This window comes from Podarcis cretensis (genome assembly GCF_951804945.1).
Source record: "Podarcis cretensis genome assembly, chromosome: 9".
NCBI lineage: Eukaryota > Metazoa > Chordata > Lepidosauria > Squamata > Lacertidae > Podarcis > Podarcis cretensis.
In genome coordinates this window covers 51,154,903-51,168,663 of record NC_137178.1, presented here as the reverse complement: position 1 = coordinate 51,168,663, position 13,761 = coordinate 51,154,903, and the positions used below count along the sequence as shown (strand labels likewise).

The 13,761-nt window shown below is 38.4% G+C and overlaps 1 protein-coding gene across 20 annotated transcripts in view; it reads right to left on the bottom strand.

Moving 5' to 3' along the window:
* Positions 1–13,761, bottom strand: part of TENM3 (teneurin transmembrane protein 3) — a 1,288,912-nt gene that overhangs the window by 688,480 nt on the left and 586,671 nt on the right. For all 20 annotated transcript variants that reach the window (XM_079991304.1, XM_079991293.1, XM_079991322.1 and 17 more), the window contains exon 4: positions 13,140–13,290. The gene's annotated coding sequence lies outside the window, so the exon portion shown is untranslated. The remainder of the gene's footprint in view (positions 1–13,139; positions 13,291–13,761) is intronic.

The window sequence follows — 13,761 nt, the reverse complement described above, 5'->3', positions numbered from 1 at the left end:
CCTTACCCGCCGCTACTGCAATCATGTACTTTTTCAGGGTAAGGCTATGAATTTGCAGAAATCAGGCATCTGTCTGTTTCAAAAGACTGTGGACTGTGCCTCCGGGAGTGAAGTCAAACCTATGAGTTAGCAGCATCAAAGTGACCTCCCCAGGGTTAAAGCCTGACCAGTGTGTATGGAGGTCCTGGGCTGCCCAAATGACAAGATTTCCTGAAATGGTATAAAGGAAAGCACAGCAATACAGTTGACACCAGCTTGGTTACAGAAGTTGCCAGAAGGAGGAATACAAGGTGCACAACCATTTTTGGGACTCCAGATTTTTGTAGGGTTTACTCCTTAGCCTTTTCTTGTCTCAAAGATATCCCAGAGGCTTTGGATCAGAGTTTTCCTTCTCCTAGATGGGCTACATTCCCAGGTTGTCAAGCCCCACCTGCCTAAATTAATGCTTAAATAACTACATCCCTGTTTGAGTATGCTTTATTTTCATAAAACCAAGTTCTATAAAAGTCAATGCTAAACTTTAAGTCAATCTAGGACACAGTCATGAAATTCCATCCCATGAAGAATGGATTTTATTTGCAGGTTCTATGGAAATCCAATGTACGGAAGTCTGTTGGGAGGCGCTTACTGTGTAAAGAAAGAATTGTCCTTTACAGAGCGGCCCACAGGGGGATGTGGGAGTTTTGGATCCGGTCTGTTTGTTGTATCCAGTTTCCCACCCCTACTCTAGGCCTTGGACCATAGATTTTACTCATTGAGCCACAAACATTCACTAATTATTTTAATCAGCCCTGATTTTCATATGTTGTTTCTTTAAAATAGAATACTTAAAATACAACAAACTGTAATTATAGATCTCAATAATTTTACCAAAAAGGATTCCATTGAACTACTATATTTAACTTCCTACTTTTTCTAGTTTAATTTTAGTCTATTTGACTGGAAAGCAAGAACAACACTTCATCATGCCACAAAAATATGAAACTATAACAAAGAAATATGCTGCTCATCATTTTTCACCCTTCTACATTGAAAAATATCCTTAGTCTAAACAATGTGATTTATTTTTCTTTTGACATTCAAAACTCTTGAGACTGACATTTCTCTAAGATCTATAAGAGATGGTTTCAAAATACTTTAAAAAGTCATCAGCAACTTTGTTTATTTTATATTATGTATTCTATCATCAATCATGCTAATTTCTCAATTCACAAGGGGTGGAAGGTTTTAATCCTCATTTCACCTTTCAAAATTCAGTAATCTAAATGATCAGCGGATGACTAAAGTATTTTATCCATTATTAGAATTTTTATTGTTTATTTGTATTTATGGATCTATACCTTACCTTCTGTAAAAACCCAAGGAGGCTCATAACATAATAAAAAACAACAAAGGGCATAAAACACTTTTAAAAGACTATAAAACATTTCAGGTAAACAAAGGATATACAACAGTTCAGTCCACCAAAGCTATAAAAAAACCTCTCACACGAAAGCCTTAAAATACTTTTTAAACTAGAAAAGTTTGCAAGATTTGATAAAATGTATATTAAAATCGAGTTCTAAAATATCCTCGATTAATTATAACTATCATATTTCTACCTGTCTTACAGTGCAATCCTATTCATGTCTACTCAGAAGTTAGTAGTTAGTAGTTCAATGTGTGCGTGTGTGTATTTTATGAATATTATATTTCTTGAAATATCATAAAAGGACAAGGTAATTGGTATTCAACAATTCTGCATGACTTTAACCTAAAATCTGACACCTTTCATAGTAAGACACAGGTAGCTTTCTGAATAAACTAAACAAGAATTATGAATATTGCAAGGGTCTGACACACACATATATAATGCATACTTGAATTAAGGGTACATGACACATGTTACTGTTATTACTTCTGCAAGTGGTTCTTTTTCCGTGTTGATTTGCTAATTAACTGGATTGCTGGATAGGTGTCACCCCCCAAAAAAACAAGATCAGCTAACCTGGAACACCAAAACATGGAGACATTTGTGTGGTGTGAATTTAACAAACAGCTCCAATAATAACTGACACTTTTAGCTGCCCCAGTTCTACTTGGCAATCCTTTGTTGATTCTTAGTACAGTCGCAGCTTTAGAAATCGAAAGAAATCCATTCTGGAAGTCCATTCAACTTCCAAAATGTTCAGAAACCCAAACACAGCTTCTGATTGGCTGCAGGAAGCTCCTGCAGCCAATCAGAAGCTGCGGAAGCGCCATCAGACGTTTGGCATCCCCAAAATAGTTCGCAAACTGGAACAGTCATTTCCGGGTTTGCGGCGTTTGGGAGCCAAAACATCCAGAACTAAGCTGTTCGGAAACCAAGGTACGACTGTAACCATGATCTTAGTTGCAAATATCCAGGTCATCCTCCAGCCTGGGAAGTTTTGGGTTTCTCTGGCAGTTTTAGCAAAATATATTATCATGTTGATAACATTGTTGGCACTGTATATGATGCAATAAATATTGCTTATAATGTGGCTTAAATCAACTGTCAAAGGTGTGGACTTACTACTGTAATTGGCTTCATGTTTATAAATCTACTATAGTGCTGAGAAATAGAAAACGGCAGCCTTATAGGACTATTGGTATAGTAAAGGGAAGATTGAAATGGACATTTTCCAAAAGAAACATGGATCTTTTCCAAAGATAATCATTCCAAACAGTCAGGACAATTCATAAGAGATACTGTTGGTCATTAAAGAAAATTGGAGATGCTGCAAGCTGCCACCTGCCCCAATATATACACAACTGGAATGCTGCCAACCGTGCGCTTCAGCATATAAAACAACTTGTGGAGAAAGCATGAGCAAAATACCACTCAACTAAATTATGATTAGTTACTCACATCTAATCAGATTTAACTGACACTTGTATTATTGTTATCTTGTGATTAACTGTAACATCTCACTGAAGAGCTTAGCTCTGCAAGTGATAGCTTCCTTCAATCGCCAATGAAATGTTATTCCCTGAGTTGGATCAGACCTAAGTAAGCTTATGTGTACAGCCATGAAAAGACTAGTGGATTTTGATGTGTGCTTACCAATAGCTATTGTTAAATGCAAATCATTAAGTCTAGTAGTAATTTCACCTTCACTATAAAGTTAAAGTTGGTATGTAGGAGATCAGTTAGTTTTAGTTTGGTTGCTTCATATGTATGATGTAAGCCACTTAACAATTACAATTCACATTAGGCCTTTAGGGATGGATAGTGTAACTTTTGTCCCTGTTTGTTAATGGATATTGCTCTTCCCATATTATACATGGGAATTTGAAGTACAAACAGCATGTTCCATTACTGATAATGCCATTTTTCTGTGAAAAGTCCCACATGAGATGATAGGAATATAATTCTTTAAAATTACGAAGATCAGAAACTCTCAAAAGATCAGCTGCAATCATGGCTTTTTAGAAATCACATCATTTTTCCTTTACACCTTTAAATTATTTTGCTCTCCCTGCATTTATTTGCACTTAACTCTGTGAAGTATTTGGGGATACAGTTCATGAAGAAGACACAGGAGACAAAAATAATATTTTATTTTCAAAACCAAATGCTACTTATTCTGTACAATATACTATTTTAGCAATTAAATATTTGTGAAAAGGGCTTAATGGAGAAAACTGCACTCATATTTATATAAACCTGGGTTATGTCAGTATAGATTTTGTGCCATTCATTAGAGACTAATACTTTCATAGCATTTGGAACTAGAAGGAAGGAAGGAAGGAAGGAAGGAAGGAAGGAAGGAAGGAAGAAGTGTCCTAGGAGTGTAACTGAGTATGTTGAATTTGGGCACCTGGGATAGAAGAAGACTCTTAATTTTCGGGAAAAGGGCTGGACTAGATGACCCTTGTGGTCCCTTCCAACTCTATGATTCTATACATCCTGAACCCTGACAGAACATTTAAAACAATGATACAGTATATGGCATCCACAATACATCATGGGTACATAATATGTAGCTTGGATTTACAAGTTATACTATCTATACAAAATATATTTTACATCTTTTCACAACATCTAACATGAGTCAAAGGAAATAAATCTCTTTATAGGGAGATACTGATAGTTCACAGTACAGCGAAAGCTACTAAAAGCTATTGACTTGCTTGACCAAAAAATGACCACGACCAGAATGTGTGTTTTATTTAAATGTAAAATTACAAGCCCTTATTATTGGTGGTTAACACATAAACACACATAGATATTGCTGTAGACTCTAATTTAAACTGGAGTGGGAAGCAATGAGTCAACTAAATTAAAAACCAAGCCATTGCTACTATCATAGTTTTCCTGAACCAAAAAATATTTTGTGTGTTTAGCATCAGAACAACAGAAGCAAACTCCATTTTAGTTCTGCAGTTGACATCATGCCATGATTTAAGTGACTTCAAAATTAGTTTTAAATCACTTAAATCATAGGTAAAAGTGAAGGTTAAGGACTCCTGGACAGTTAAGTCCAGTCAAAGGCGACTATGGGGTACAGTGCTCATCTTGCTTTTAGGCTGCGGGAGCCGGTGTTTGTCCACAGACAGCTTTCTTGGTCATGTGGCCAGCATGACTAAACCGCTTCTGGCGGGCGCAACGGAGCACTATGATGGAAGCCAGAGAGCACAGAAACACCGTTTACCTTCCCGCCGCAGTAGAACCTATTTATCTACTTGCATTGGTGTGCTTTCAAACTGCTAGGTTGGCAGAAGCTGGCACAGAGCTCACCCCGCCGTGTGGATTCGAACTGCTGACCTTCCGATCAGCAAGCCAGGAGGCTCAGTGGTTTAGACCATAGCACCATCCATTCCCTTAAATCATAGCACCATCTACAGGGGAGAAAAATGAAGTTTGTTTCTGCTGCCCTGATGCAAAAGACATTGGGTACTATCTAATGCTAGTCCTACTCAGAGTACACCCAGAGAAGTTAATGGATTTAACTTAAATCCATATAGTCTGAGTAGGACTTAGCTGGATTTAATCCATTAGTTTAGGAATAAATACTATTTTGTTGTAATATATATATATATATATATTAATGAGCAACCGCAAGTGCTTACATGCCTGGCTCCATACATATCATAAATATATATATTAAATAAAAAGCAATACAGGATACTTTGGTGATCAGCATCAGTCTGAGTGCATGCACCGCTGCTTATTTTGCTGCTGCCCACTTCATCTGCGCTAGAATGGATCCACATGAAGCTGTATTTAAGCCAGTCTTCAAGGCTGTTAAACTTTCCCCCTTAGTTTCTGCCAACATCTATCTGAAAAAATAATAATCTAATTCTCAGCACTGGCACTGATATATTCTAAAATGTTGATTCCCTTACAAAGCAGCATTCATGACCAGGGAACCACCAAAACTAAGAAAGAATGTGTTGCTCAGGCAAGACTCAACCGCAGCACAAAGTCCTATTGTACACAGGAGCCTCCAATAACCAGGATACTCCTATCAGCCCAGAGCCTTAGGGAATGTCAATATCTCGGCAGATGCTTCAACCTGCTGTTTGATATATCCTCTCACAGGACAGCTATACAGTAGTTCCCAATACAAGGGAATCAATATACAAGGTATAACACTTGAACCTCCAAGATGCCTCCAGTCACATGAAATAATATGTCTGAACTGGGAGCCACACTATGAGGTGACATGTATAGCCTACAGTAAGACTCTCAATTAATAATGCAAATATTGTTTTTATTTCTTTAATTAAACATATTTATAACTCAGTCTGCACCCTAGTATCTGGTGGGGAGCAACAAAAACACATACAGGGCAATAGCATCATGTGTGATGGTTGCAGCAAAATCACATATAGCCAAAATATCTGGCTGATGCCTGGCAATGGGGGGAGGGGAGCCCTGCACAGAGTCCCTCCCTGTTTCTCTGCTGCCTCCCCTCCCTGCTCCACAATTGCTTTCCCTCCCCTCCTGGGTATTGAGGCAAGGGAGAGTGCGGAGGGTCAACTTGGCTCCCTCAGGAAACAGCAGCAGGGGAGAGATAAAGGTGGAAGATAGGAGGAGGCAACAGGCAGACAGAGAAAGACAGGGACAGAATAAAATGGGTGGGATGGATCTGGGATGGAGCTGCAGGTTCTGCCTGGAGCCAAGTGCCTATGATTGAATTCAAGTCAAATGTGTGTGTTTAACTTGCACCCTGCTTCCCTACTAATGATCTAAAAAACATATAAATCACTTATAAACAGATGTTAGCCAAAGTCAGATTTACTCTCAACCTGTGGGTATGATCAGGGGTGATATCTGTGTGTCATTATTCCAAATAGAGCCTACTCGTTAACAGCAGAATAATATGGAAATAATATTATTTCTCTCTAACATGTTGATAGGAATTTCCAAAAGACAATTTTTGCTGACAACAAGGAACATTAAGTTTCTTCCATAGCTTTGTATTCTTAATAAGGTTTTCCATTTATGAATAATGAAACAACTATGATAATGTTGTTTTTCAGTAATTCTTTCCTCGTTTTTCCTGTTTAATTTTGAATCATAATTATAAATTATAAAGGTTATATCTCTAATATACTAACAGCCTATTTTCAAATTGTCTCCTTAGACTCTTAGTATCATTTTTGCAGCACAATTCTAACTATATTTACTGAAAAGCAAATCCCACTGAGTTCAGTGATTCCTACTTCCTAATAAGTGTGCTTCCAAATGCAGACTTAACTGCCAAAATAAGAACAATACTGAATTTCAGCATTGTAAAGAAACGTTAAGAGTTTCTTTCAAGAGCTGCTAAATCCTACAAATGCTAAAATATGCTTCAAAATAAAGTGGCCACTTAAAAGGGGCGGGACCCCGACAATATACCATTACAGACTATTGACTAAAAGGGAAAGTCACCATGATTAAAATGGAGCAATTCACTTTGAACTAACTCTAGTTGACTCATCTAATGTGCCTAAGGATTGTCTGTGGCAAGCCTAGAGGAAATCTTTTGTGCTTCAGTTAGCAATAAAGCTTGCAAATCATTATTCTTCTAAAAGACTAGCACTGATAACCAAAGATACCAGCAGTGTTTGGGGTTTTCTGTTACACTTTAGCCCCTGCTAGACAAACATACTACTTTAAATTCAGTGTTAATACTAAGGCTTTTTACAAAGCATTCATTCAGTCCATATCTGGTTTTATAACGTACTGTGTCCGTCCATCATTTATCATTAGGAATATTACAATTTTGTAAGAGTATGTATGATTGTTTAAACATTCTCCAAATATAATCAATAAAAATAAAAGCAATTCATGAATGACTCACACGGCTTGCAAATCCACTGAAGACCATTATTATTATAAATCAAATCTTCAGACCAACAGTTCTCTTTGTTGTTTCAAAGGGTTAGGCCACACGGCAAGTGTATTATGTTTTTGTGTTAGTAACATATTGCTGGGTATTTCCACAAAACCTAACAGATGTTTTGTAATCCTTTGGTGGCAGAACACTGGTGGGATTAGGAAGACCTTGTGAATCTTGTTCTCCTTGCTCTGCACTGATGAACATGTAACTTCCATTACAAGTGTGCAGCTTGATGTCTGCGTATCTGACTGCTACACATACTGCAGCCAACCACTGAATAGTCTATAAACTTTGCTAGGGAAATGATTGAAGTTATTTATGAGGCCATTTTATGTCATATTTCTGTGGGTTGGTCATATTGTCACTTTTCTCATATCTACACTTTTAGTGAACAAAATTGATTGTTTCTCTGTGGAATAGGCTCCCCCTTTCTAAGAAAGACAGCAAACTGATGACCATAAAATTGGGTTAAAAGACTTACTGTATACATGCTTGGTTGACAATATCTGGAATTAAAATTAAACCATGCATAGAAAAATGTAATAAATGAATAAAAATGAATATTCTGGGTAATTTAAGCTCTAAGTGCAACTTTTGGTCATGGAATCCAAATAGCTGAAGCCATCTTATGTATGCTTCCCAAATGGAATAACATCAATGTTCCAGGACTCTAATGATACACAAGCTGCTCAGTCTGAAAGACCTAAACTCACAGATTTATTTCACACAAACTTAAAAGCCACAGATAGACTCCATGGAAAACTACTGCAACATTAATGTTGGAGTTGGTCTGATTTCCCCCCCAGCTAAATATAGGGTTTCTTTTTCACATAACATAAAGTCTTCAACCAGCTTAAGCTTTCTAATAAATTGCCAACTCTGAAACAGTATATCTTTTATTATGCTGCTTGTTACTTTACTAAGACAGGAAATTAAAGCAATAAAACACTTTCAAAACGATAGGGCGCACTCAAGCAGTCAATTTTCTTATGTTACAGTAGTATTCTTCAAAAGGCCTTTTATGATACTAATATTAAATCCTTTGAAGTCTGAGGAATCTGTTGAGGGTGCTGAATTCATGATATAAAACTCAAAATATTGCATCCACTTATGCATTTATTAAAAACTGAGTACATGGCAACAAATGTTTAAAAATTAAAACACGACACTAAATTGATGTTATTAATGTATCTGAGGTTCACACTGGAAAGGACAGCATGGAAAGAAACACTACCTATTCAATGCTCAGGGAAAATCTATTTTGCTTTTGTATCACTTTACATTACCAAATGCACACCAGGTGTGATCGTAGATACAAAAGGCTGGTGCACAAACATTATAATGGTCACTTATGCAAAATGATCACAAAAAGGAAATTGAATCAAGCTTAGAAAGCTATTCATTCCTTTTAATCCCTCTAGAACAAGGTCACACTAGTGGTTCTGTTTAATGGCATGAACACTATTTCAACAACCTGATAAAAAGCATGTGGTAGGGAAACAAAGCAAAAGTCAGGTCCCATTCCCTGAAACCAAATGCTACAGCAGCTTTTGAGGCACACAGTTGTGGTGAGCCTCATTAAACTGAGTATTTATAAAATATTTTGACATAGATATACATCAGGAACCTCAGAATAAACTATCAGTAGCAGACCCTAGTTCTTATATCTGTTTATTTCAGTTTTATATCTAGTACCCAAATTGGGGGGGGGGGATAAAACTACCTGCAAAAGTTATTTCAGTCAGGTCATTATTAGAACATGTTAGTGAAGAGAATTTTTTGAAATGGTACTTCATTCTCTATAGGCCAATGATGCTGACAGCTTAATATTCTTTTCTTTTCTTTACTACTCTGGAATTTGTAGAAAATTTATTTGTCGTCATGCTGGCCTCAGCAGCCCTATGCACCTGTTTCACACATGCAAGGCGCATTCATGTCCAGGTGGAATAAGGCTGCACTTTGAACCTCACACCTGATGGTGGAAATTGCATTCAAACATAGCTATGCATAAGTGCTAGACAGTGCATGAAGGGGTTAAGGCCAGAAAGGTTCGCTCCTAGACTCTGCAAAGTCACAACTTCTCTGTGAGGGAAGAAGCGAAGCTGTTTCTATTTACAGTGGTACCTCAGGTTGCATACGCTTCAGGTTACAGACTCCGCTAACCCAGAAATAGTGCTTCAGGTTAAGAACTTTGCTTCAGGATGAGAACAGAAATCATGCTCCAGCGGAGCAGCGGCAGCAGGAGGCCCCATTAGCTAAAGTGGTGCTTCAGGTTAAGCACAGTTTCAGGTTAAGTACGAACCTCCGGAACAAATAAGTACTTAACCCAAGGTACCACTGTACTTCCCTCCCTCTCTCAGCACCATGTAACTGACCAAGGAATATGTGTCTAAGCTTTGCTCCAAGCTTAGAGCACGTGCTTGAGGCGATCTTTCTGTATTTTCTACCCAAGAGTAGAACTTCCCAAAAGTGGAACTTCCAGACCAGGCCCACTCGACAGACAGACCCACTCGACACAGATTGCAGTGATCCAGAGCTGAGGTTACCAATGTATGGACTGCAGTAGCCAAGTTATCCCAGCACAGATACAGACACAGCTACCATGCCAGGCAAAGCTGGTAAAAAGCACTCCTAGCCACAGAGGCCACCCTGGCCTCTAATGACAAGGATACATCCAGAAGGACCTCCAAGCTACGGACCTCCTCCCAAGCCATGCACCTGCCCCATGTAGAACAGGCAGCAGGTCTATCTTCTTGGACACATGAGCCATCTACCCATAAAGTCTCCATCTTCCCAGAGTTTAAAAGTTTACTGTCCTTCATCCAGACCACCACTACATTAAGGCACCAATCCAGCATTTGCACAGTTCTCCTGATGCAGATATTATAGAGAAATGGAGCTGCATGTCCTCAGCACACTGATGTCACTATGCTCTACTCCCTGCAGCTTCATGTGGATGTTAAATAACACGGGGTGGGGGGATACTGCCCTTCAGTACCCCATAGCACAGTTTGAAAACCAGAACACACCAACAATTTCCAGACTCTAAGTCTGCTACATCTTAAAGTGAATTAGAAAATTATAAGCATTTAATAGCCTTCAAGAAAAATTAAACAAACAAACAAACAAACAAACATACATACAACCAGAACAGTGTTACAATTATCTACTCAGTTAAGGTAATAAGCAGTATCAAGAGGTCTATGAGTTCAAGGAAAGGATATCTCCAGGGAAGGCATTCTGCTGCTTCCTTGTGTGCAGTTTTACAAAATTCAAAGTGGGTAGAAACAGAGATCCCACTGAAGTCCATATGTGGCTTTAATGCCAAGCTTCCTCTTGGATAAACAAAGTACAAACACACATAAAGGCATACGACATAGGATAAATGGAAATAAAATGTCTTAATGGGAAGGAGGTTGAACGGAGGCCACATACACAATAGTGCTGACACTGAGCATTTCAAGAATCTTAAACATTAAACTGAACTAAGTTTATTTGCTGTTTAGATTCCTCACTTTAATATCATTTGGTCCCACATTACATTATTTTATCCTATTTAAACAATAATTTAATAATTATCAGAGAATGCTTTCAGCCCTTCTGGGCCTTATCAAGAGAAAAAACTAATCTGAAGTGCTTTAGAAACTTAGTGCATCATCAGATTTAACATAGGCAGAGTTTTCTTTTCACATTAAATTAACTTACAATTCAGAACTGTTGCATTTATTGGTCTTTGTAATCCCTAACCTCCTCAACATTTTGCTAGATGGATGAATATGAAAAAGGCATCAACAGCTTTAGGGTGTGATGCAGAAATAAGAGATAATGAAAACTAGAATTAAATTCATGGGCTCCATTTGTTTTCTCTGCATGCTTAATAGAGCCTCCCATTGTTAAAGACTCTGTAAGTAATCATTGATTTTAGACTGTTTAAAATTAAGAGAGGAACTGCAGATTTAAAAGATAGAAATGCTAGACATACACATTATACAAGTACTACTTGCTAGAGCTAGTTTCTGTCAGTTGTTGTAATGTGTGCAAGCAAACACTAGCAGAAGTTGCTGCTCAGCTAGTTTTCATTTTGTACCTTCTGTGTTTTGGTAGCATTTTTGTAGAGCTCATTGTAGATGCACGATTAAAGCACTGACTCTACTTCACAGCGACCTGTGTACAGTAATGGGCTTCACCCTTTCCACTGGCATAAGAAAGTACAGTGGTACCTTGGTTCCCAAACTTAATCCGTTCCGGATTAAACCGTTCCAAAACCAAAGCATTCTAAAACCAAGACATGCTTTCCCATAGAATGTAATGCTAAATGGATTAATCCGTCCCAGGCTTTTAAAAACAACCCCTAAAACAGCAGTTTAACATGAATTTTACTATCTAACGAGACCATTGATCCATAAAATGAAAGCAATAATCAATGTAAAGGTAAAGGTACCCCTGCCCGTACGGGCCAGTCGTGTCTGACTCTGGGGTTCCACGCCCATCTCGCTTAAGAGGCCGGGGGCCAGCGCTGTCGGGAGACACTTCCGGGTCACATGGCCAGCATGACAAGCTGCATCTGGCAAGCCAGCGCAGCACATGGAAATGTCGTTTACCTTCCCGCTAGTAAGCAGTCCCTATTTATCTACTTGACCCGGGGGTGCTTTCGAACTGCTAGGTTGGCAGGCGCTGGGACCGAGCAACGGGAGCGCACCCCGCCGCGGGGATTCGAACCGCCGACCTGACGATCGGCAAGTCCTAGGCGCTGAGGTTTTACTCACAGCACCAACCGCGTCCTAATAATAATCAATGTACTGCACTATAAAATAAATAAGACAGTATTGTAGATGATAAAAAATTAATTCCCCCCCCCCCCCTTACGTGCACTGATGATAGTCATTGTTTGGATGGGGGGCTTTTATCCATTTCTGCAGTCACACAGTCAATCAATCAGTAGCTGAACTGGGTTCCACGCAGTCACAAAAACAAGTCACAAAAACAAAGTCACAAGCCACAGTCACAAAAATGAAGTCACAAGCCATAGTTACAAGTCAGTCCCATAAAATGAAGAACAAGTCACAGTTAAAAAAACACAAAAAGCCACACAAACAAAAACGCAAAAACTAGCAAAAGCAAAAGCTCCAAATATCACCTCTGTGTTGCATGGGTGCTCGGGACTCAACAGCCAACAGACACAACAGTAAGCCTCTGATTAGCAGTGGGGGACTCAATTTACAAACAGAACACACTCAACAGGAAGCAGAACATGTTCTGCTTTCAAGGCAAAGTTCACAAACTGGAACACCTACTTCCCGGTTTGCAGTGCTCTATTTCCAAGTTGTTCATAAACTAAGCTGTCCTAAAACCAAGGTACCACTGTAAAATAGAAAAGGGATCCCTTCTGCCAACATTGGGATGAAATGTGCTACCAATAGTCTACATGAGACACTCACGTTGGATCAGGACCAGTTCAAGTGCAGAACTTTGGCAGCACATATTTGTCTTTGCTGGAGAAGCTACCATACTAGATCCCTTAAGATAAGTATCTTTAAGATGTTCAGTACACATTCTCACAGACAATGGCTGGATCTAGACACATCAAAAAAAGTTTCAGGAAAACACATTGTAAAGCTCCTAATGGCAAATCACATGCGGAAGGATTGAACTCTACAGCGCCATCTGGTGTTGCAGTGTTATAACAAATGTAAAACACGTTTATTAAAAAAACCTAATATAGCCGAGTCCATAGTTTTCTGATTTCAAGCAGTCACCATGAATGCAATAGTTAGCCAACAATATAGCATAAAGAAGCATACATACCTTTTTCTTGATGGAAAATTATGGATATAAATCTTCATCAGACTAGCGGAGGAGCATTGTGGGATATGGCATCATTTGGTTTGAGTTTCTAAAGATGCCTCTATCAGTTTCATTCCAAGTTACTGTACTTCTTTGTCACGAAGAGATGACACTGAAAGGGTTAAAATGTGGCCAATATTAACTTTTTATTTATAAACCAAACCTTTTTAGACATGTCACACACTGTCATACTAATCAAGGATTAACTGCATGACAAATCTGAACTTTTAACACCGAACTACACTGAAGTTGTGGGAGAGCAAGCAAAGGTCACAGCACTTTGTAAATGTAAATTTTTCAAACCATCACAGTGCTAAAATATATTCCTTATTTCTGTTACAGGTTTCCAGTTAATTCAGATATAAAAGGAACAAAGGGGGGGGGGGGACTACAACCAAGGTAGAATGTCCACTTTTTATAAAGAGACTATTGCTTGATTTATATAGGGAAATCTCTTTGGTCCCATCTTCTCAGTACTGGAGAAATGAAACAACAATGGTGTTCAAGGATTCCTGCTGAAAAATTGGCAGAAAGTTGATCCTCCAATTTATTTTTAAATTCATACTGAAAATGCAATGCTTGT